Source organism: Ornithorhynchus anatinus, chromosome 15 (genome assembly GCF_004115215.2).
Source record: "Ornithorhynchus anatinus isolate Pmale09 chromosome 15, mOrnAna1.pri.v4, whole genome shotgun sequence".
In the NCBI taxonomy this organism is placed as follows: Eukaryota; Metazoa; Chordata; class Mammalia; order Monotremata; family Ornithorhynchidae; genus Ornithorhynchus; species Ornithorhynchus anatinus.
In genome coordinates, this window is record NC_041742.1 from 22,085,037 (window position 1) to 22,108,837 (window position 23,801).

At 43.4% G+C, this 23,801-nt stretch overlaps 1 protein-coding gene across 3 annotated transcripts in view; it reads left to right on the top strand.

Moving 5' to 3' along the window:
* FRMPD4 (FERM and PDZ domain containing 4) overlaps positions 1-23,801 on the top strand; it is a 274,830-nt gene that overhangs the window by 87,381 nt on the left and 163,648 nt on the right. Inside the window, exon 1 of one of the 3 annotated variants that reach the window (XM_029079951.2) lies at positions 21,372-22,041. The exons of the other annotated variants lie outside the window; for them this stretch is intronic. The gene's annotated coding sequence lies outside the window, so the exon portion shown is untranslated. Of the gene's footprint in view, positions 1-21,371; positions 22,042-23,801 lie in introns of those variants that run through there. 3 annotated transcript variants of the gene reach the window in all.

Consider the following 23,801-nt stretch of genomic DNA (forward strand, 5'->3'; position numbering starts at 1 on the left):
TGCTCCGCCCTCATTTACTCAGAAAATTCAGCTGACAATGATGATGCAAATGAGGACAATAAAAGAGTGATATTATTATCTTTAGATGGTTGCATTCAGGGAGGGAAGGAAGAAAAGATAGTTATACTAATGTGACAAGCTAGAAAATTCCCACTGATATGAGCTCACCCTCAGCTCTCCTTGTAACTTAACCTTCCTCATATCTCCACTATCTTGACTCTGAGTTCTTTGTGGGACAGAAACTGTTTGATGTGATTAGCTAATCCAGCATTTATCTTAAGGTAAACACTTAATGATTACCATTATTTTTTATTATTGTTGAATAATAAAAACTATTGTCTGGTCTTTGTGGCTCTATAGGATCAGTTCAATACTGGGTACCTCAAACTTATTATTCTTTCTGATGCTCCGTTACAATTCAGATAGATACTCAAACAATTTATGGAATATTTTCAAGTGAGACATTTAGCAGTATGAAATTAATTGAGGGCACTGCCTGAAGGTCTTCTGACTCACTTTTGTTTTTAACTGGCTGCCTAGTTGACACATTATTACTCAAACAAAGAATCTGATGTTAAGGTTTGGCTGAACATATGTGACCTATCTGTGGTGTTGATTGGGTGATCACCAATAACACAGTGAGACACAGACGGATCTGAATTAACAGCAGGCAAGTTTCAGGAAAGTTAATATTTGGCTTTCCACAAGAAACTACAATTTAATCTCTCTTTTGAATAAATGATACATGTTGAGACTGTTGCTGGAGAGTTATTATTCCTTAAAAACAGGCTAGCAAAAACCAACTATGAACTTGATTTTACTTTTTGACACTAAAATCAATTCAATTATAAAAATGAAAGCTGGCTTGTCATTTGAAAGCAGAACTAAAATGAGGAGTGACTTTTCCATGGTACATGTTTATTAAGTGGAGTTCGAGTGCTCAAATTCTTTGTGCTTAGTGTAGCTGTCCTTTGAAGAGGCTGAGATTCATCCACATATCCAAACAAGGCTGAAAAGACAGTAGTACTCTCCGTCCTTCCGTTTGTGGTTTCGATTAGCACACTAAATACACTTTAAATGTCAGTCCGAAGGCCACGGTGATAGAGAAGCAGCGTGGCTCACTGGAAAGAGCACGGGCTTTGGAGTCAGAGGTCATGGGTTCGAACCCCGGCTCTACCACTTGTCAGCTGTGTGACTTTGGGCAAGTCACTTAACTTCTCGGTGCCTCAGTTACCTCATCTGTAAAATGGGGATTAAGACTGTGAGCCCCACGTGGGACAACCTGATTCCCCTGTGTCTACCCCAGTGCTTAGAACAGTGCTTGGCACATAGTAAGCGCTTAACAAATACCAACATTATTAAAGAAGCGCATTTGTCAGGGCCAAAATAATCTTGGATAGCAAATCCTGTTTATAGAATAGTTGCAGGCATGTAATAATTATTAAGAAATTATTATTCAAGCCCTCTAATTTTCAAGGGCCCTTGTTTTGTTCGGTATAACAGTCCAATTTCATCTAAAGAATATTGTAGAATCAAGTATATTCAAGTTTTCCCCCTTTTGTTTCTCTGGCACAAGTGAAGTTAATTAGATTTTAATGATTTTAGCTGGACACTCCTTGAAACCTTAAAGGGGTTTATTGTGCATTTGGAAGTAGGGAAATTAAATTTCAGCCAAATCAGACAAATATTTATTATAAAGTTCATCAGTGGGTCCATTTAAATGATCATTTTCATGCTTAGTCCTTTTTGAAATTTTTACTTTTCATTTATGAGAGTGGTTTGGAAACATTTTCAATCAAAACTGATTGAGGGTTTACTCTGTACAAAACACTGTATTAAGTACCCGGAAGAGTACAATACAGTACACTTCATAGACACGAACCCTGCCTAAGAGCCTACAATATCATCTCTGAGGGATCTATAATAAACCCCCTTCTTTGGTGCACAGGTCTTGGATGCAGAATTTGCTTTATGGAAAACTTTTCTTTAAGGGCAAAGGAGAACGTTAAGGAGCAGCTATCAGAGTCTAGCAGATTGCAGCAATTTTACTGTTCAGTGGTAGATCACATCAGTATACCCTATCTGCTGATCAGAGGCTGGGGGATGATAAGAAGAGGGTAGGGAAGAGGGATGCAGAAATAGAGTTAGCTGGGAGTTGGAGAGTGGGAGAGAAGAAACCCCCCTTGTCTCCCTGACAGAGATGAGTCTGAGTATCAGTCGTCCCCCCGTGCCCATTAGGAATTGGAGTTGGAATTTGGTCTCTGACTTCTTTTCAGAATGGTTGACTTAACTCGGTTGACATTGCGGTTATCAAACACTATCCTGTACCTTGCCAGGTTTTTCAGTCATCACAGCATCTGTCAAAATGATTTGTCCAGCTCGTTGTGGGCAAGGAATGTGTCTATTGTTGTATTGTACTCTCCCAAGTGCTCAGAACAGTGCTCCATACACAGTAAGCACTCAGTAAGTACAATTGAATGAATGAATGAATGAATACATTGCATTGTCTACACTTTTCTGTGTCTTAACATCTAACACCTATTGGTCCAACAGTTACCATCCAGTAGTAACATATTTTAAAGGTGTCATTTACCTTTATAAGTGACTATCAAGAAGGGAAAAGATGCCTTGGAAAAAGCCTCGGGTAACATCCATGATAAGAGCCAGACTAATCAGGGTTGGTAGAGGTCAAAAACTGGCCAGCGTGCAGAAAATGAAGAGTAATTATAAGTTGTTGGCTCTTAGTGAAGAGGGAGGTTAATAGATCCTTCCTCAGATCTGTATTGTTAAATGTCGAGATGAGAATAATGAGGTAACAAATTGTGTTGAATGGAGGATTTAGAACCCTTTGTGCCAAATTCTAGGAAGGGTGCTTACATGTGCACAAACACAAAGTTTGGGCTAATGGAAAGAGCAAGGGCCTGAGAATCTGAGGAGCTGGGTTCTAACACCTGCTCCAACTGCCTTCGTTATGACCCTTGGCAAGTCACTTCTCTGTACTTCAGTTTCCATATTACCATAATACCTCTTCTTTCTTAGACTGTGAGCCCCATGTGGGAGAGAAACTGCGTCCAACCTGATTATTTTGTATCTGCCTCACAACTTAGTAGAGTGCCGGCACTTAGTAAGTGCTTAACAAATATCGTAATAATAATAGTTATCATCATGATCATCATGATCATTATTATCATTACACACACACAACCACACATCTGTATATCAGTGTCTGATACACTCCCTGTTGTTGCTCATAAAGAGCCAAATGCCCTCTGATTTCAGCACACGGTGATCTTCTTGGCCTGCGTCTCAAAAGTGTTGATGTGTGTTGGGTATTTATACCAGTTAAAGACCATGCAGGCTTTCTTGATGTGGTTTTCAGTTCCTCTATCTTCCACACATCAGGGGAAAGTAAACAGCTGGTGAGCAGAACCTCAAAAACTGTGTATCTGACTCTGGAGCAGGAACTCATACTTCTTCCGATTTATTTCCACACTCTAACACTGCACTGACTTTACGGGGGAGAGATCATTCGCAAATACTGGGGAAAGGGCTAGGCTCATAAATGAAATTTACCATGTGAAAGTCTGATTTATGATTACATGGAATGAATGGCAACTAAATTGTGTTGAACTCTAGGCCTCCAAGAGTTGGGCAGAGAAAGTAGAGTTCCCTTGGAGTAATGGAGAGGTTGGTGGTTAGATATATCTCTGAATCCATAAATCGTTGAGTACAGTTTAGCATCATCTCTATAAAAGCGGAGAAAGCTATAATAGGAACCGTAATGCAGTTTGAATAACATAGTTACTGAATAACAACAATTTTGAGGGAGCTGCAAAGCTGTAGCTTTGGAAATGGTCTCTTCCCAGTGGGATCACAAACAGAAATGTTTAAGCCCAGCCAACACATTTGTGTACAGCTGATCTGTATGTTAGATTGTTATTCTCAATAAATACTATTGAATGAATGAATGAATATTCATCGTAAATCCAAAATAATAGTGCACAAAAGGAAGAGGCAGTCATGTATATTTTGTGTCAAAATATTTAAAGGGCTAGGACTTTTTATTTAAAAATGCTAAAAAAAAATGAAAAAGAAAAATCTTTCCACTGATGTCAAGGGACAGGAGAAGTTATCAACATCAACGTTAAATTACTACCATGTGCTGAGTGCTGTATTAGGCACTTGGGAAAGTAGAAAAGATATAAAGGGCATGGTATCTACTTCTCCAGGAACTATAATTGACTGCTTTAATTAATTAATGTTGGTATTTGTTAAGCGCTTACTATGTGCCGAGCACTCTTCTAAGCGCTGGGGTAGATACAAAGTAATCAGGTTGTCCCACATGAGGCTCACAGTCTTCATCCCCATTTTACAGATGAGGGAACTGAGGCACAGAGAATTTAAGTGACTTGCCCACAGTCACACAGCTGACAAGCGACAGAGCCTGGATTCGAACCCATGACCTCTGACTCCAAAGCCCGGGCTCTTTCCACTGAGCCATGCTGCTTCTTTCTGACTGTAAATGAAGTTAAACTATTGATGTCAAAAACAAGCGAATCCCTGATCTTGTCCTTGTTTAATAATACTTTGTCTCATGAAAGAGAAAATAGTGAGATCTGAAGTATTTGGCATTTAGTCGTAGTGTAGAATTGAAGTTCACTAAGGGCTGAGTTTGCTGCTGTTCTGATATTTGAAGTGATCTATGTGTGGCTTAGTGGAAAGAGCTCGGGCTTGGGAGTCAGAGGAAGTGAGTTCTAATCCCGACTCTGTCACTTGTCTGCTGTGTGACCTTTGGCAAGCCACATAACTTCTCTGTGCCTCAGTTATCTCATCTGTAAAACAGGGATTAAGACTGTGAGCCCCGCGTGGGACAACCTGATGACCTTGTAGCTACCCCAGAGCTTAGAACAGTGCTTGGCACGTAGTAAGGGCTTAATAAATGCCATTATTATTATTATTATTATTAACAGAGAATACTTTTTAAAATGGGAAAAGATGAATATAATAATGTTGGTATTTGTTAAGCGCTTACTATGTGCCGAGCACTGTTCTAAGCGCTGAGGTAGACATAGGGGAATCAGGTTGTCCCACGTGGGGCTCACAGTCTTAATCCCCATTTTACAGATGAGGGAACTGAGGCCCAGAGAAGTTAAGTGACTTGCCCACAGTCACACAGCCGACAAGTGGCAGAGCTGGGATTTGAACTCATGAGCCCTGACTCCAGGGCCCATGCTCTTTCCACTGAGCCACGCTGAATATAAAGATTCCACACCAGTTTTTTTAAACTAGCATTCCATTTTATGCTCTCTTGGCTGTTTATTTTTTCAGCATAAGTGGAATTATTTATATATTTGAATCAATCAGTCAGTGGTATTTATTGAGTGTTTACTATGTGCAGAGCACTGTGTTAAGGTCTTGGGAGAGTACAATACAAAAGAATTGGTAGACATGAACCCTGCCCACCAGAAGCTTACAGTCCAGAAGGGGGGACAAACTCTGAAGCAAATACAGAGAGGGGAATGGCAAGGGATAAGGATATATGCATAAGTATTCTGAAACTAAGGTAGGGGTTAATATCAAATGCTTAAAGGGAAAAAATCCAAATGCATAGGCAAAGCAGAAGGAAGAACATGAGGGAAAATGAGGGCTAAGGAAGGGAAGACCTCTTGGAGGAGATGTGGATTTTTAGGATGGCTCTGAAGGTGGAGAGATTAGTGGCTTGTCTGTTATGAAGAGGGAAAGGAGTTCCAGGCCAGAGAGTGGATGTGGGTGAGGGGTGTCAGGGGTGAGATAAATGAAATCCAGGTACAGTGAGTAGGTTGGCCCTATAGAAGTGAAGTGTGTGGATTGGTTTGTAGTAGATTTGAAAGGTAAAGTAGTAGAGGGAGAGCAGATTGAGTGTTTTGAAGTTGGTGCTAGGGAGTTTCCGTTTGATCAGAAGGTGGATGCGGAAACATTGGTGGTTTTTGAGGAGTGGGGAGATATGGGCTGAGTGTGCTTTAAAGAAAAGAATCCTGGCAGCACAGTGGTACATGGACTAGAGTGTGGAGAGTCAGGAGGCAGGGAGGGCAGTGAAGAGGATATAGCTGTCTGTAGTCAGGCAGAATATGATAAGTGCTTGGATCAGTGTGGCAGCACTTTCGAGGGAGAGGAAAGGGCAGCTTCTAGAGATGTCACGAAGGTTGAACCAACATAATTTGCTAACAGATTCAATATGTGGGTTGAATGGGAGAGATGACTTGAGCATAATTCCAGGGTTATGGGTTTGTGAGACAGGGGGGATGGTGGTGGTGTCAACAGTGATGGGAAGTCAGGGGGAGTAGAGGTGGGAAGATGAGGAATTGTATTTTCTTATAATTATCCACATTCATACATTCACAACCTGAGCTGAGTGTTAGGCAGTTAGTCATTAGAGAAAGAAGAATCAGATAGGCAGTAGTTTGAGTATGGTCAAAGGGGACACATGTGAGCCCAGTGCTTGTCTATTTGTCACTGGTTTTTCAGACAAATCAAAGGTCATAAGATTATGACTTCTTCAGTGCCCAGATCTGGTTTCTTGAGTGTTTGGGTTTTTTTCCTAGTTTTAAGCATATGTGCCAAGCACTGTATTAAGTACTGGGGTAGATACAAGGTAATCAGGGCAGACACAGTCCCTTTCCCATATGGGGCTCCTGGTCTAAGTAAGAGTGAGTAGAATTTAGTCCCCATGGTTACAAATGAGAGAACTGAGGCACGGAGAAGTGAAGTGATTTGCCCAAAATCACACAGCAGGCAAATGGAACTGGGATTAGAATCCAGGTCCTTTGACTCCCAGGCCCTTTGACTCCCAGCCCCCTGCTCTTTTATTAGGCCAAGAAGCTTCTCAAAGTGTCTTTCTCCACCTTTTCTAGATGATTCATTTTAAGATTTTATCAGCGTGAGGTGCGGTAGAAACGTGACCAGCTCATTTAAAAAAGAATAACTTCGCAAAAGGACAGTTTGACTCTTGCACATCACAGAAACAGGTGGAAGAAGCAGAGCCTCAATAATTCTCCGGGGCGTCTGTTAGAACAGTTGTGGGACGTGCTGAAAGTGTTCAGAAAGCAAATGTCGCTTGCTTAGTTCCTTGGCAGTAGATTGTTGGATCACACAATGTGCTTTTAACTGGACTTCTAAATAGTTAGTGAAATCTCTCCTCCAAAGTGTTGTCACTTTTATAGCCGATCTTTACCCTGAAGCCACCCAGAGCTATTTCCTCTTGAACAAGGGTACAAAATGCCCGGAACCATAGTCAATGTCAGGTAGGTGGAATGGGAAATGTGTTGCCATAATGTTACCAGTGTGATCACCCTCAAGGCCATTAGTAGACCGTATGTGATTTCTGGCTTTGGCTTGATTTTATTTCAAGGTATTCTCAAAATCATCTAAATCCATCTCAATGGTAAATGTAAGAAGTCTGATCAAATTCTTCCCACATCAGTTGGGCTTCCCTTCACTCTTTCTCTGGTGTTGGTCCCTGCTTTCTTTGGTGAAGCATTTTCCCCTTTTTAAAAATTCTCCTTTGGCTTTTATTCCCCTTCTTCCAGGAACCGTGCCTAGCTTTCATTTCATTCATTCAGTAGTATTTATTGAGTGCTTACTATGTGCAGAGCACTGTACTAAGCACTTGGAATGTACAGTTCGGCAACAGATAGAGACAATCCCTGCCCATTGAGGGGCTTACAGTCTAATCGGGGGAGACAGACAAAAACAATAGCAATAAATAGAATCAAGGGGATGTACACCTCATTAACAAAATTGAAATGACAAGACTAACCCATCTCCATCTTCTCATGTGTGAAGACAAAATTTGTAGGTGAAATATCTCTAACATGAGCTTTAAAATGGTATGTGAGGAAGCAATACCATGACAACAAAGGTCTCCCTTCTGAATGTAATAATTAGATTTCTCCATCCTCCCTGACATCTGAGAGAGCCGTTCTTTCGCTCGAAAACCTTTTCTGATGGCTTAAACTCTTGTAGGATTAAATAAATCGAAGTCGCTAACTGAAAGCAAGGTTGTAATAGTAAAAGTATTTATCGAGCAGTTAGTATGTGCAAATCACTGCATTAAGCACTGGGGGTAAAACTCATGGATTAAAAGAAGAGTTTCCTGGTCCTCAAGAGGCTGGCACTGTGCTGGGGGAGGGGAGGGCATTGGTGACAGACAAAAGCAGGATCAAGCCCGATGCCTTGGGGATATTTTGTACACACCAGAGAGAATGCAGATCATGCCTAAGCAGGAGTTTATAATAATAATGTTGGTATTTGTTAAGCGCTTACTATGTGCCAAGCACTGTTCTAAGCTCTGGGGGAGATACAAGGTAATCAGGTCTGAGCTCCCCAAAGTCACCCCTCCGCCTCTCCCCTCCCCCCCAACAACCCCCTCCCCTACTTTCCCATCCTTCCCTGCAGTATCCTCAGAGGAGATCTCCTCCCTCCTCGCAAGTGCCACCCCCTCCACCTGCGCCTCGGACCCCATTCCCTCTCACCTTCTTAAAACCATCGCCCCTGCCCTCCTCCCTTCCTTAACTTCTATTTTTAACCACTCAATCTCCAAGGGCTCCTTCCCCTCTGCCTTCAAACATGCCCACGTCTCCCCCATCCTAAAAAAACCCGCTCTTGACCCCACTTCCCCCTCCAGTTATCGTCCTATCTCCCTACTACCCTTCCTTTCCAAAATCTTAGAATGAGTCGTCTACAATCGATGCCTAGAATTCCTTAACTCCCATTCTCTCCTAGACCCCCTCCAATCTGGCTTCCGTCCCCTCCACTCTACCGAGACTGCTCTCTCTAAGGTCACCCGTGACCTCCTTCTTGCCAAATCCAATGGCTCCTACTCCATTCTGATCCTCCTTGACCTCTCTGCTGCCTTTGACACTGTCGACCATCCCCTCCTCCTCCATACCTTATCTCACCTTGGCTTCACGGACTCTGTCCTCTCCCGGTTCTCCTCTTACCTCTCTGGCCGATCATTCTCGGTCTCCTACACTGGAGCCTCCTCCCCCTCCCATCCTTTAACTGTTGGAGTTCCTCAAGGGTCAGTTCTTGGCCCTCTTCTGTTCTCCATTTACACTCACTCCCTCGGTAAACTCATCCGCTCTCACGGCCTTGACTACCATCTCTACGCAGATGACACGCAGATCTACATCTCTGCCCCTGTCCTCTCCCCCTCCCTTCAGGCTCGCATCTCCTCCTGCCTCCGGGACGTCTCCACCTGGATGTCGGCCCGCCACCTAAAACTCAACATGAGCAAGACTGAGCTCCTCATCTTCCCTCCCAAGCCCGGTCCGCTCCCAGACTTCTCCATCACCGTGGATGGCACGACCATCCTTCCCGTCCCGCAGGCCCGCAATCTCGGTGTCATCCTTGACTCGTCCCTCTCGTTCACCCCACACATCCTATCCGTTACCAAGACCTGCCGGTTTCACCTCTACAATATCGCCAAGATCCGCCCTTTCCTCTCCACCCAAACGGCTACCTTACTATTACGGGCTCTCGTTATATCCCGGCTAGACTACTGTGTCGGCCTTCTCTCTGACCTCCCTTCCTCCTCTCTCGCCCCGCTCCGGTCTATTCTTCACTCCGCTGCCCGGCTCATCTTCCCGCAGAAACGATCTGGGCATGTCACTCCCCTTCTTAAACAACTCCAGTGGTTGCCTATCGACCTCCGCTCCAAACAAAAACTCCTCACTCTAGGCTTCAAGGCTCTCCATCACCTTGCCCCTTCCTACCTCTCCTCCCTTCTCTCTTTCTACCGCCCACCCCGCACGCTCCGCTCCTCTGCCGCCCACCTCCTCGCCGTCCCTCGGTCTCGCCTATCCCGCCGTCGATCCCTGGGTCACGTCCTCCCGCGGTCCTGGAACGCCCTCCCTCCTCACCTCCGCCAAAGTGATTCTCTTTCCCTCTTCAAAACCTTACTTAAAAATCACCTCCTCCTAGAGGCGTTCCCAGACTGAGCTCCTCTTCCCCCTCTACTCCCTCTGCCATCCCCCCTTTACCTCTCCGCAGCTAAAGCCTCATTTTCCCCTTTTCCCTCTGCTCCTCCACCTCTCCCTTCCCATCCCCACAGCACCGTACTCGTCCGCTCAACTGTATATATTTTCGTTACCCTATTTATTTTGTTAATGAATTGTACATCGCCTTGATTCTATTTAGTTGCCATTGTTTTTACGAGATGTTCTTCCCCTCGACTCTATTTATTGCCATTGTTCTTGTCTGTCCGTCTCCCCCGATTAGACTGTAAGCCCGTCAAACGGCAGGGACTGTCTCTATCTGTTGCCAACTTGTTCATCCCAAGCGCTTAGTACAGTGCTCTGCACATAGTAAGCGCTCAATAAATACTATTGAATGAATGAATGAAAGGTTGTCCCACGTGGGGGTCACAGACTTCATCCCAATTTTACAGATGAGGTCACTGAGGCACAGAGAAGTGAAGTGACTTGCCCAGGGAAACACAGCTGACAAGTGGCAGAGTCAGGATTAGAACCCATGACCTCTGACTCCAAAGCCTAAGCTCTATCCACTAAACCATGCTTCTTTATTATTTGCAATAATACTAACATAATTATGGTATTTGTTAAGTGCTTACTATGTACCAGGCACTGAACTAAGCACTGGGGTAGATACAAGTGGATACAAGAAGCAGCGTGGCTCAGTGGAAGGAGCCATATTTAGGATGATGGAGGGCATCGATCACATGACACCTGTATGCATCCTATTGCCTCTGTAGGAGACAGATTATATCAGGCCAGTTCCCAAGGTCCCAGTGTTTTTTGGTGATAAAAATGAGAAAGATTCTTCATATGCACATAGTGTTTATCTGGCAATCACTTTATGATAAGGCTCATTATTATTCCCCATTTGACAGATGGAAAAACAGAGGCCCAGAGAGCTTGAGTCATGGTGATGGGGGTACATTCTGTTCTCTTTAGCAATTGTATTTGACAACCTCTTAAGGAAAACAATGATGAGTTGTCAGAATGACAGCACTATATATGTAGTGTCATCTTATAATGAAATAGAGGGCACGGTAGTGTCAACTGTCAAGTGCCTTTGGCAACATCACAGTAAGTTCCATAGCGGGAGAGAACCCTAGGAGACCTCAAGATGCCCAAACTAGTCACAGATTGACATGTATCGAGATGTTTGTAAGGCAACTGGATAAGTGTTTCTGTCAGCATATAGATTCTGAAAGCTTTTATTTGCTAATGATTGCCATTGATTCCAAGAGACAGTTTTATTTTCTTAAAAAATATTCAAAATCCACATGTCACTATGGGACTATTTAGACCATTGTAAAGTCTTGAAATATGTCCAATCATGCTCCCAAACCAACTTATCTGGATGGGACGTGTGGAAAATAGATGACCACAGCATATTCAAGCAGCTGTCCAATGATGCACTGGGGTGAGATGAACATGGGTGCTTCCCAAATTGTGGTTTAGTTGTGATTTGCTGGAAAACCGTAGTAGCAGAGATCAGCTTGGAATGCAGAAAGCATTGAAATGGCTCTTTTTTAAACAGAAGCTTGGAAGAGTTGGGAAGTGAGGAAGTACAGAGGCTGAGTCACTGCCAGTTTCTGCAATAGTAGCTGCACCTGCAGGTTAAAGGACAATCTAAATGAAAGTTGTGTCGTCATCCAGTGGTTTGATAAAACACACCTGCACATTCATCCGGTCAGTAGAATGGGAGAGCCCACTCTGTGCAAAGCACTGTACTAGACTCATGGGAAAGTCTAATTAAAAAAAAGTCCCTGCCATGTTCAGCACAAGGTAAGTGCTCAGTAAATACCATTGATTGACTTGAGGAGCTGATAGTATAATTGGAAAATGATCCTAGTCAAGGATATGATGGACAAAGTAGGGTCTCATTTTGCTCTCTTCTCTTCTTTTCTCTATTTGTATGTTGTGTAGACTTTCCCCACCAATAATAATGTTTGCCATGATCCTGCTGTATCTTGTCGAGTTATTTTGGTCAGCCCTTTAAGAGTCACTAGCTGTTTCAGGATGGCTTTCTGATCAGACTCCGCTTCTTTTTGAATAACCCGATGGTGCTGTCTTGTAAAATGAGTATTCTCTCCCTGCCTGGACCCGTAGTGGGCCATGTTGAGTCTACTGTTTTGGTAGGCCAAGAACATAATATGGAGACTCACATGAGGTCTGAATCATGCAACATCAGAACAACGGAGCTACCAGGCAACATCAAATCAAGGGGCTCTCAGGGAGAAAATAATCATGTGATTATAGAGGACGGCTATTTCAAGAGTAGAGAGCCACCCAGAAACTATTCATTGAAATCTGGCTGAAACTTCAATCCAAATGGCTCAACAAGAAATAGTATACAGGTGCTACACATTCAAATTATGAAGAGTCTAGACCCAAATATGCAATCGAGAGGCCAACATAATTATTTGCTTGGGATATATGCCTACATAAATATATTGCATATAGATTTACATAAAAGAAAGTTCATTTTGTTAGATATCTAAAGGCGGTATTTTTATGGGCCTGTCTGCTAGTAGAAAGAAACTTGAAAGGTGACGTGAGAAGCAAATTGCCATTAACTTTGTTGAGAGAATCTGGCCAATCAAGGGGCCAATTAACTAATGACTCACTGGAACATTCCCTTAGCAGCCAGCATCATCACTCTCCCTTACAATCCTGTTCTTCTTCATCTTCACCAACTCTTAGAGCTGTATATTTACAAAGTCAGATACTTAACAAGAATTACAGTTCTGAAGATGGAGGAAGCCAATTCCTTTAAACCAGTGGATCGAGTAAAGAGATACTGCCAAGCCTAATAAGAGTTCAGTGCTCATGAATTATTTTTTTTTGTAGTTAATGAAATGTCTAGACAGTTTCACTCCTCTGCCTTGTATCTTAGTTGCCTGAGATGAAGTACAAGATGTAGCAGTGTTGAGGAGGGAATGAATTAAAGGGGTTGAGTGGAAATGACTTTAATAGAACCTATAAGACGATAAAGAAGACTTGCTTTGAGTTATGCACCCCAAACTTCTTTTAAACAAATGGAATCAAGTTTTTGCACAGTGGAGAGAAGGGGAATCATTCCCATGTTTCTCTTTTTTTGTGTGGTGGTTTTTTTTGTTGTTTTCAGAAAGGGAGAATACTTTTAATTTTCTTCTTGGTGCTATTTATTGTAAGTCAGTAGTTTTAAAACATTTAACCACAGCTGATTAGCTAAAAACAACATACTATGCTGAGAGAGAGGGCCTTTAGTGGACACATTGTTAATGTAAATTCCTTTACTTCATTGAAAAGGAATGGGTAAATCAAGAAGATCACAAAAATAGGTCTTCTGGGCCATTTAATTATTATGCAGTATTCCTTCTCTGTAGTGAGCTTCCCCAGAATCACTTCAAGCCACAGCAAGGTGGAAATCCTGTCTTTTAGCATAAAAACCAAACATCCAGCCCAAGAGGTCCATTTATCTCGATAAAATGAACAAATAATTTCACATCAGACAGCTTAGATGTGAATTGCTGCCATTCAGATGGTCTACATTTATTAAAATCTAAATCAAAGTATCCCCAAACTGAATTGTTGAAAAATATCCATCCTTAGTAGGATCCAGATTTTGGAAGAATCATAAACTTGAGAGTAATTAGACTTTTTAAAAAAATTTCAGGTTTAAATTGCCAAAGCTTGTTAGCACACTGTTCAATTTCGGCTTTTAATTTAGGATTGGCAAGGAAGGTCATCATCATATGTTTGTTTCAGACATTCTGATGCCACTGTTGAAGGCAGGCAGTGGCCTGTTTGGCTCATCAGCCTAACCTAGTGATGATGTTGCACACAGCTTAATGTTCTAACAACATCTGCCTAGCAGTGGTTTTTTTAATAATATGATTCCTTCCTGGCATCTGCACATGCCAAGTGTTGGTATGGCCATTGGCATTATCCATACCTAACAATGATAGGGCAACCTTTTTTAATTTAGAGGCTGGAGTCCAGCATCCTTCCCAGGATCATCAGTATCCAGATCTCGGTTTTGTGGTGGTAGCAAAAGAATGATGACGTTCCCCCAAGAGATAAATGGAAACTAACCCTGGGTGTCAGAAGGAAGAAAAAAAAATCTTAGGAAAAAAAAAGTTATGATGCAGCAAAATTAGGGTGGATGTGTAAATTGACCATATTTTTCCAGGTGAGATATTGCAAGAAACGTAGGCTTCTTAAAATTACTATTTGGGGATTTTTTTCAGGTTTAACTCTATTTTTAAAACACTGAAGGAACATGCAGTATGCTCCTTTTGTAGTTCTCCACAGCAACTAAACAGTGTTCTGCATGATATGAGTGCTCAGTAAATATAATGGGTGAGGAGGAGGAGGAGGAGGATGTAAAAATGTGATAGTGTTTAAAGTCAAGGCTGAATCTACCTGCTTAGATTATGTAACGTTTGCTAAAATATAAATCCTTTTTTGGATGCCAGGATGGTTAAAAAAGTTGTACCCATGGAGAGTGATTGTAGCATAAGTTCTAGCAGATTGTGCTTTAAAGAAGTACATTTGGCTTCAGGGGAGTTATTCCTCCGAGGGTTTGTCCCATGTGCCGGAAAAGCTGTTTCACTGGAAAGGGTTGGAATCTGAAGCATGTCTGTTTCAACCTTTTCTAGTCTTTCAGAATTCGACATCAAAAGAAAAGGGAGAAGGTTCTCTGAAATGCAAGTCAGTCAGATTACAGTGATAATTTCTATGGGCATTTAACCATCTCTTGCTTGGGATGTAAATCTGCTGGAAGAACATTTTTGCTGTCTCTTCTTTAAATGTCTCCCTGTGTACTTTCTTATTAAGAACTTCAACAGCAGAGCAGGCAAACTGATGGTAAAGAGAGTAAGGTGGGAAGAGAAGTTTTGGGCCAGAGAGGATTTGGAAGGAAGAGAAGAAAGAATTATGGAAAAAAAAAGAACAAAACCAGATCCAAGCACACTCTGTGCTAATTGTATTCCAATAACTCAAAATTCTTCTTTTTGGGGAGTAAGGAGGGATAATATTAATTTTAGTATTATTATTAATAACAAAATAATAATAATGTGATGGGGATAATTGTGTATTATTAAAGATTTACACTATTCAAACCTGGGGCCAAGAGCTGAGGTAAAGCAACAAGATAATCAGTTTGGACACAGTCGATAACTCACACGGCGCTTGTAGTCTAAGTGTGAGGGAGAGCAGGTATTTAATCTCCATTTTAAAGATAAGGAAACTGAGACAAACAAACACTTGGAGGAACCAGGATTAGAACCCAAGTCTCCTGACCTAATTGGGCCATGCTGATTTTCATATGCTTCTTGATAGTCAAATGAGCCCGGGCTTGGGAGCCAGAGGTCGTGGGTTCTAATCCCGGCTCCGCCACTTGCCAGCTGTGTGACTTTGGGCAAGTCACTTCACTTCTCTGTGCCTCAGTTACCTCATCTGCGAAATGGGGATTAAAACTGTGAGCCCCACATGGGACAACTTGATCACCTTGTATCCCTCCAGCGCTTAGAACAGTGCTTTGCACATAGTAAGAGCTTAACAAATACCACCATTATTATTATTCTGAGAATATAGCATTTTTTGTGGTGAGCCCTGGGAAGTGGATAGAGGATTCAGGTTCCCTGTCTTGACAGGCCTTTGGCAACAGAAGCCATGAGGAAACTCCACTGATTGGTTGACGAGCACTGAGTGACATTGTGTGCCACACTGCGTGGCTCAGTGGAAAGAGCACGGGCTTTGGAGTCAGGGCTCATGAGTTCGAATCCCAGCTCTGCCACTTGTCAGCTGCGTGACTGTGGGCTAGTCACTTAACTTCTCTGTGCCTCAGTTCCCTCATCTGTAAAATGGGGATTAAGACTGTGAGCCCCACGTGGGACAACCTGATTCCCCTGTGTCTACCCCAGCGCTTAGAACAGTGCTCGGCACATAGTAAGCGCTTAACAAATACCAACATTATTATTATTATTATTATTACACTGCGGGACCACTCCATTGGCCATGGTATATGCTGACCCTTGAAGAGTCAATCAGTAATATTTATTGAGCACCTAGTGGGTGCAGAGCAGTGTACTAAGCCCTTGAGGGAGTTCAGTAGAGATGGTAGACGTGATCCCTGCCCACATGATGCTTATGATCTAGTTGACCCTCCCCTTTTCTGGGCTTTCTTGACCGCCAAACTTTCCAGGTCATTCAGGGGTTGGGGCACTGGCCCGTCCCCATTAGCGACCATACGGGATCCAGAATGGAGTCATCAGGGTTGGCAGCTCCAGGAGGTGGAGTGAACCGGGAACTGAGCACGGAGCAGCTCTTACTGTCCGTCATACCCAATTAATGGTAGTTTTTGAGCACTGTACCAAGCACGTGGGAGAGTACAATGCAATAGATTTTTATTTATGTCGTTTAAGTGCTTACTATATGCACTGAATTTAGCACTGGGGTAGATTCAAGCCAATCATTTGGGACACAGTCCTCTACCCACATGGGGCTCACGGTCTTAATCCCCATTTTACAGATGAGGTAGCTGAGGCATGGAGAAGTTGTGACTTGTTCAAGGTCAAACAGCAGACAAGTGGTGGAGCCAGGATTAGAATCCAGGTCCTTCTATCCCCTGGGCTATGCTGCTTCTCAGTTGGTAAGCATGATCCCTGCCCACAAGGATCTTTCAGTCTAAAGGGGGAGACAGTCATTAAAATAAATTTCAGATGCATTTGTTCAGAAGTGCTGTGGGAGTGGAGCAAAAATCTAAGTGCTAAAGGGGTACAGACCCAAATGCATAGGTACAGATGCAATGGCAAATAGGGGAAATGATGCAGAAGGGAGGGTATTCATTCAATAGTATTTATTGAGCGCTTACTATGTGCAGAGCACTGTTCTAAGCGCTTGGGATGAACAAGTCAGCAACAGATAGAGACAGTCCCTGCCGTTTGACGGGCTTACAGTCTAATCGGGGGAGACGGACAGACAAGAACAATGGCAATAAACAGTGTCAAGGGGAAGAACATCTCGTAAAAACCGATGGCAACTAAATAGAATCGAGGCGATGTACAATTCATTAACAAAATAAATAGGGTAACGAAAATATATACAGTTGAGCGGACGAGTACAGTGCTGTGGGGATGGGAAGGGAGAGGTGGAGGAGCAGAGGGAAAAGGGGAAAATGAGGCTTTAGCTGTGGAGAGGTAAAGGGATGGCAGAGGGAGTAGAGGGAGAAGAGGAGCTCAGTCTGGGAAGGCCTCTTGGAGGAGGTGATTTTTAAGTAGGGTTTTGAAGAGGGAAAGAGAATCAGTTTGGCGGAGGTGAGGAGGGAGGGCGTTCCAGGACCGCGGGAGGACGTGACCCAGGGATCGACGGCGGGATAGGCGAGACCGAGGGACGGCGAGGAGGTGGGCGGCGGAGGAGCGGAGCGTGCGGGGTGGGCGGTAGAAAGAGAGAAGGGAGGAGAGGTAGGAAGGGGCAAGGTGATGGAGAGCCTTGAAGCCTAGAGTGAGGAGTTTTTGTTTGGAGCGGAGGTCGATAGGCAACCACTGGAGTTGTTTAAGAAGGGGAGTGACATGCCCAGATCGTTTCTGCGGGAAGATGAGCCGGGCAGCGGAGTGAAGAATAGACCGGAGCGGGGCGAGAGAGGAGGAAGGGAGGTCAGAGAGAAGGCCGACACAGTAGTCTAGCCGGGATATAACGAGAGCCCGTAATAGTAAGGTAGCCATTTGGGTGGAGAGGAAAGGGCGGATCTTGGCGATATTGTAGAGGTGAAACCGGCAGGTCTTGGTAACGGATAGGATGTGTGGGGTGAACGAGAGGGACGAGTCAAGGATGACACCGAGATTGCAGGCCTGCGGGACGGGAAGGATGGTCGTGCCATCCACGGTGATAGAGAAGTCTGGGAGAGGACCGGGTTTGGGAGGGAAGATGAGGAGCTCAGTCTTGCTCATGTTGAGTTTTAGGTGGCGGGCCGACATCCAGGTGGAGACGTCCCGGAGGCGGGAGGAGATGCGAGCCTGAAGGGAGGGGGAGAGGGCAGGGGCGGAGATGTAGATCTGCGTGTCATCTGCGTAGAGATGGTAGTCAAAGCCGTGAGAGCGGATGAGTTCACCGAGGGAGTGAGTGTAAATGGAGAACAGAAGAGGGCCAAGAACTGACCCTTGAGGAACTCCAACAGTTAAAGGATGGGAGAGGGAGGAGGCTCCAGCAAAGGAGACCGAGAATGATCGGCCAGAGAGGTAAGAGGAGAACCAGGAGAGGACAGAGTCCGTGAAGCCAAGGTGAGATAAGGTATGGAGGAGGAGGGGATGGTCGACAGTGTCAAAGGCAGCAGAGAGGTCAAGGAGGATCAGAATGGAGTAGGAGCCATTGGATTTGGCAAGAAGGAGGTCATGGGTGACCTTAGAGAGAGCAGTCTCGGTAGAGTGGAGGGGACGGAAGCCAGATTGGAGGGGGTCTAGGAGAGAATGGGAGTTAAGGAATTCTAGGCATCGATTGTAGACGACTGGTTCTAGGATTCTAGGTAATAATAATAATAATAATGTTGGTATTTGTTAAGCGCTTACTATGTGCTGAGGACTATTCTAAGCGCTGGGGTAGACACAAGGGAATCAGGTTGTCCCACATGGGGCTCACAGTCTTAATCCCCCTTTTACAGATGAGGTAACTAAGGCACCGAGAAGTTAAGTGACTTGCCCAAAGTCACACAGCTGACAAGTGGCCAACCAGGGATTCGAACCCATGACCTCTGACTCCAAAGCCCATGCTCTTTCCACTGAGACACGCTGCTTCTCTACACGCTGGGTAAATAAGGGGAATGAGGGCTTAGTCAGAGAAAGCCTCTTGGAGGAAAAGTGATTTTAGTAAGACTCTGAAGATGGGGAGTGCATTTCTTTTTCTTTGGTCTTTGCCGAACTCAACCTGCCAAGACCCAAAATGCCAAACCAGAGGTCTCCACAGACTGATGAACTTCTCTCACTACTCGGAGGCCATTGCAAAAGGGAATGTTAGAATTCCCACTTAAAAGGAACTATCTTCAACAGCCCCTGAGTGTTTTATCCTGGGTGTCAAAGTTAAGATTACATCGCCTTAATGCATTACATTTGATAATTACTGAAATTTTAGGACAGTCCGATCGACATGAAGTGTGGTGATCATAGCCTAGCATCCCAATCACACAAGTCCTTCAAAGCTTCAGTCCAAGACAATCAATTATAGGGATTCGTTAGGACACACTTCATGCATTTTGAGTCATCTGGCTTTCCATTTCTCAATGTTGCTTAAATTGGCTCTAAGAACACTTTTAGAGCTGTGCCTTCTCACATTCAGAAGACACCAGGCTCCACCGACAATAAAGCATTATTAACTCTCATCCTAACAAAGCCAAAATGCCAGCAGGACAAATTGTCCTGCCAATAATCCAAAAAACAAAACTTTCTGCATCTCAGAGCTGGTGAAAAATACCCACTAACTATTTTAGGTCCGCGGGGGAAAGACCAAGACCTACATCCTAGCACAAGTGAAACCGTTAACTCTCAAATTGGCTGTTGGTGATGTTAGTAGTCTATGCAAACGCCATTTTGGAAAATGTACTTTTTGCTAGAGCAAAAGCAGAAAGTGAGTCCAGTAACATGCAGGCTCTTGCAAATAGGAAAAGATGGGCTAGGCAACAATGTTGCATTTATCATTTCAATTAATAGTTTAGATCGCATGGAAATAATTGGCAAATGAAATGAGATGGCAGTTACAAACGCAGTTTGATCTGGTTGTGGTGGTGTAGCCGGCCTGGGTATTAGACCCTCCTAGTGTTAATTGACAGTTTTGTATGGAATGTGATGGGCTAATGTGATTTGTATCTTCAGGGTGTTCAGGGTGAGAAGCAGCGTGGCACAGTGGAAAGAGCCCGGGCTCGGGAGTCAAAGATCATGAGTTCGAATCCCAGCTCTGCCACTTGTCAGCTGTGTGACTGTGGGCAAGTCACTTCACTTCTCTTTGCCTCAGTCACCTCATCTGTAAAATGGGGATTAACTGTGAGCCTCAGGTGGGACAACCTGATGACCCTGTATGTACCCCAGTGCTTAGAACAGTGCTCTGCACATAGTAAGCGCTTAACAAATATCAACATTATTATTATTATTACATATAGCTAATTCATCTCCCACCAGTTGAATGAGGTCGGGTATCATTCTGTGATTTTCTATTTTCTCAGAGACTTTCCCAAATCACAAACTCAATCAATCAATGGTATTTATTGAGCGCTTACTATGTGCAGAACACTGTTCTAAGTCCCTTGGAGAGTACATTACACCTGCAGTTGAAACCCAGCCCCCTCTTAGCTACAGAGAGAGATGTCTGGGCTGCCCCACGGGTGAGCTCCCCACCTCCAGGAAAACTCCGCTGCCACTCTGGGGCTCGGGGGCTTTCGCCTCCTTGACTGAGGTTTGCTCCTGCCCTGGTCCAGCAGGGCAGTTCACAGTCCACTGGAGGGTATTTGGGGGGTGGTGAGGGGGTGGGATGGTTCCTCTGCATTGTTAAGAGATAGAAAATCCCAATAGAAGAGAATAGGTCAGTCGGTGAGAGTACGCCACAAGGAATAAGGATAGTCATTTCACCAATTCCTGGATGTTTATGGAAGATATTTAAGATTTAGACAGTTTTTTTTACTGCATATATAGTGCTGAAGACTTTGGAACTGTAAACTTTCTGGATAGTATCTAATATGATGGAGTATTTTGCTTTCCCAGGCTTTGTTTCTTTCACATAGCCTTCGGTTTGCATCAGATTGAAACTGCTATTCAATAGCTAGGAATCACATTTAAGCACAGTATAAATAGCCATGCTTTTGTAATGTGTTTGTGTTGCTTGAATTTGATGCTTCAGAATACTATGCATCAAAGAAACTTGGATCTGTGATAAATCATTTCCAGAAAGAGCATGGACCTAGGAGTCAAAGGGGCTGGGTTCTAATCCCAGCCCTGTCCCTTGTCTGCCGGGTGACCTTGGGCAAGTCACTTAACTTATCTGGGCATCAGTTTCATCATCTGTAAAGTGGGGATTAAGTTGTAATTCCTTCTAATGTGAACCCCATGTGGCCAGGGACTGTGTCCAATCTGATTATCTTGTATCCACCCCACTGCACACAGTAAATGCATAACAACTGTGTGTGCGCGCGCGGCGTGTGTGTGTGTGTATAAAACGTTCAAATGCCCATACATTGCCGTGTTTGCAGGCAGTGATCCATGCAGTGAAATGTAAGAGAGCCTGTAATAAAAGCTCATTGGAGATGCAGAGTATGTTTCACCATTAGGCATTCTCCTCATGTTTCACATAAATGCATCCTGTTCTCATGAGAGGATGAGCAGTGTATTCGCACTGGCTCATTCAAATTGAATGTTGGTAAAAGGAGAGTCTTGAGCAAACAGAGAACAGTCTGGCATTTTTGAAGATAGGAGAAAGGTTAAGCTGTCCGCCGGTTACTGTGCTGTTTATTGGATGTTTATTTGCTGGCCCTAGTGTGCACTGGAGGTGAACTTCAAAGAATCATTGATAGGAATACAGATTGCTGCATAGCATAGGTCCTGTTGCGGTTCTACCAGAAATCTTTTTGGCCGAAAGTTCAGCTCTTCGCAGATGCCTTCACCTGTTGTTACCTATCCTGCCGCGGGAATGTTGCCAGAAGACAAGGATAACCCAGAGGAGCAGTTCGTGCTTTATTTTTCTTGGCTTTTCTCTTTCTTTTTTCTCTCAGCACTGCAGCTTTAACTTTGCTACAGTTGGATTAAAAAGAGATTGTCTGCAAAACTTCTGCAGTTTCTTGCCTTTAAAAAATATCCACGGAATATTTCTGCTGTCACACTGGGTAACGGGGCTGTGTGGCGTAAATAACAACTGTGTAGGTTAGTGAACCCGAACTTGACCAGTTCATCCATACTGCATTGAGTGATGCCATGAAGTGGAGTCAGATGTCTCTCTTGGGTGAGGTACTTGGCTCAGCTTGCATTTCTACTGGACATTTCAGGAAGGACACTTAACTGAAACCGGTAACCACAAGGTAAAGCGAACGGGGGAAAGTGCATGGGTTTTTTGCCTGACTCTATCTTCTTGGCTTTATCCTGCAGAGAAGGTGATTAAAAAGTTGCATTTGGCTTTATAAGTCGTGGTTTTTCTACGTGATGATCAGGAGCATTTTCACAAGAGAAAAGAATTTTGACCACTGCAGCCACTGGAGAGGAAAAAGGGCTTATTTTAAATGGGTGCAGGGGGGGATTTTTTTTTAAAAATAAAACTTTGTCCACCAGAAAGCAAGCAGTTTATATCTCTCAGTGCCAGTGGGCATTTTAGTGTTAAATGTTCCCTCCCTGAGCTCACTGCTATCGGGAGACTGTTTGTTTTTCCTGATGCAGAAAGAAATGGTATTCAGAAATCCAAAGCTACAGGATTTCTGTGAGATATTTTTCAGTGAGTGAGTGCATTTTGTTTAACTCCTTAGAGGAAACAATTATTCGAAAAGGGCAAAGTTCAGGAATCAAATGTCACCCGCTTAATAAAAAATTCCATCTAATAAGTGCTGTATCATCTTCTTTATCCAGTTCCAATATGCTACATTTATAAAAGACTATTATGAAAACCTCCTAGCTTCTTAAATGTCTCCTCGTGCACTTAGATGTGAGACCTTTATTAGCTATAAGCTTGGCTCGCAAGCTGAGTAAATCACTGGTTTGATTGGCTGGACCCTTTTTAAAGATTTATAATGGCAAGAGGGTGGATTGAGAGTTTAATGTGTTCTCTATACATGGTTTCCCAGGGAATATAAAGGCAATTATCTAGTCAGAAGGGCAAAATAAATCAGCTGATTCTATTAGTGTTTTCATCACAGTACAAACCCATTTACATGTTGGGCTCACGTCTTCTGTTATCATAAATAAGGGGGAACCTGTGTGTTTACTTAACCCATTTCAGTGACAGATCTATATTTACATCTCCACAGTTGGGCGATCATGTTCAAGCCAATGACACTAACAGTGCTGTTGGTTATTACCTAGTTCAGAAGATCTAGTTTAGTGAAACATTTGGCATAAGTAAGTGTTCTCAATAAAGGTCCTGGCATGTTACAGTTTTCAGACTGAATGATTTCCTAACATGTATGATTCCCCCACTGTCTCATTTGAGAAGCGATAGAACCAGCTGATTAGGGATTCATTATGTTTCTATGAAGGTTGCTGTCTCACAGCTTTGTGTTGTGTTTATGTTGTTGTGTTCCGAGGGAAGAAGGAGGTTTAGTTTAGAAGGAAGCTTGAGAAAAGAGGGAAGGGGAAGGCAGTATGATCACAGCATTGTCATGACATTTGCTATCTCTTTGGGGGAGAAGAAGAAAGAGAGAATATTTTCTGTCTCTTTGATGTAGTAATGGTCAGCTGGCTGGAAGCTCTTTAGGTACAGGAGGAATGCAGTTATGCAAGGGAAAGAGTCTTAACATCTTTGATTTTTTCTTCGACTGAAAAATTTACAAATTTGATACATGGCTTGAGATAGCTTTGAGGCTATCAAGTGACATCTTTCATCATTTTCCTTGCTGGCTTTTGACAGTGATCATAAACATTCTGATTTCCTTTGGATTGTGTTTGTATGTGTTGGTAAACAAACAGAGGGGATTATCACATGATTATTACCATTCGCTCAGGTAATATTCCGCTGTATTTGTGAATTCTGGCTTGAATAATACAATTGAACACTTCTGCAACAAGGCAAGTTCCCAGAGTTAGTTGCTGAAGTAAATTTGTGTTTGTCATTCTGAGCCTTTGACCACAGTTG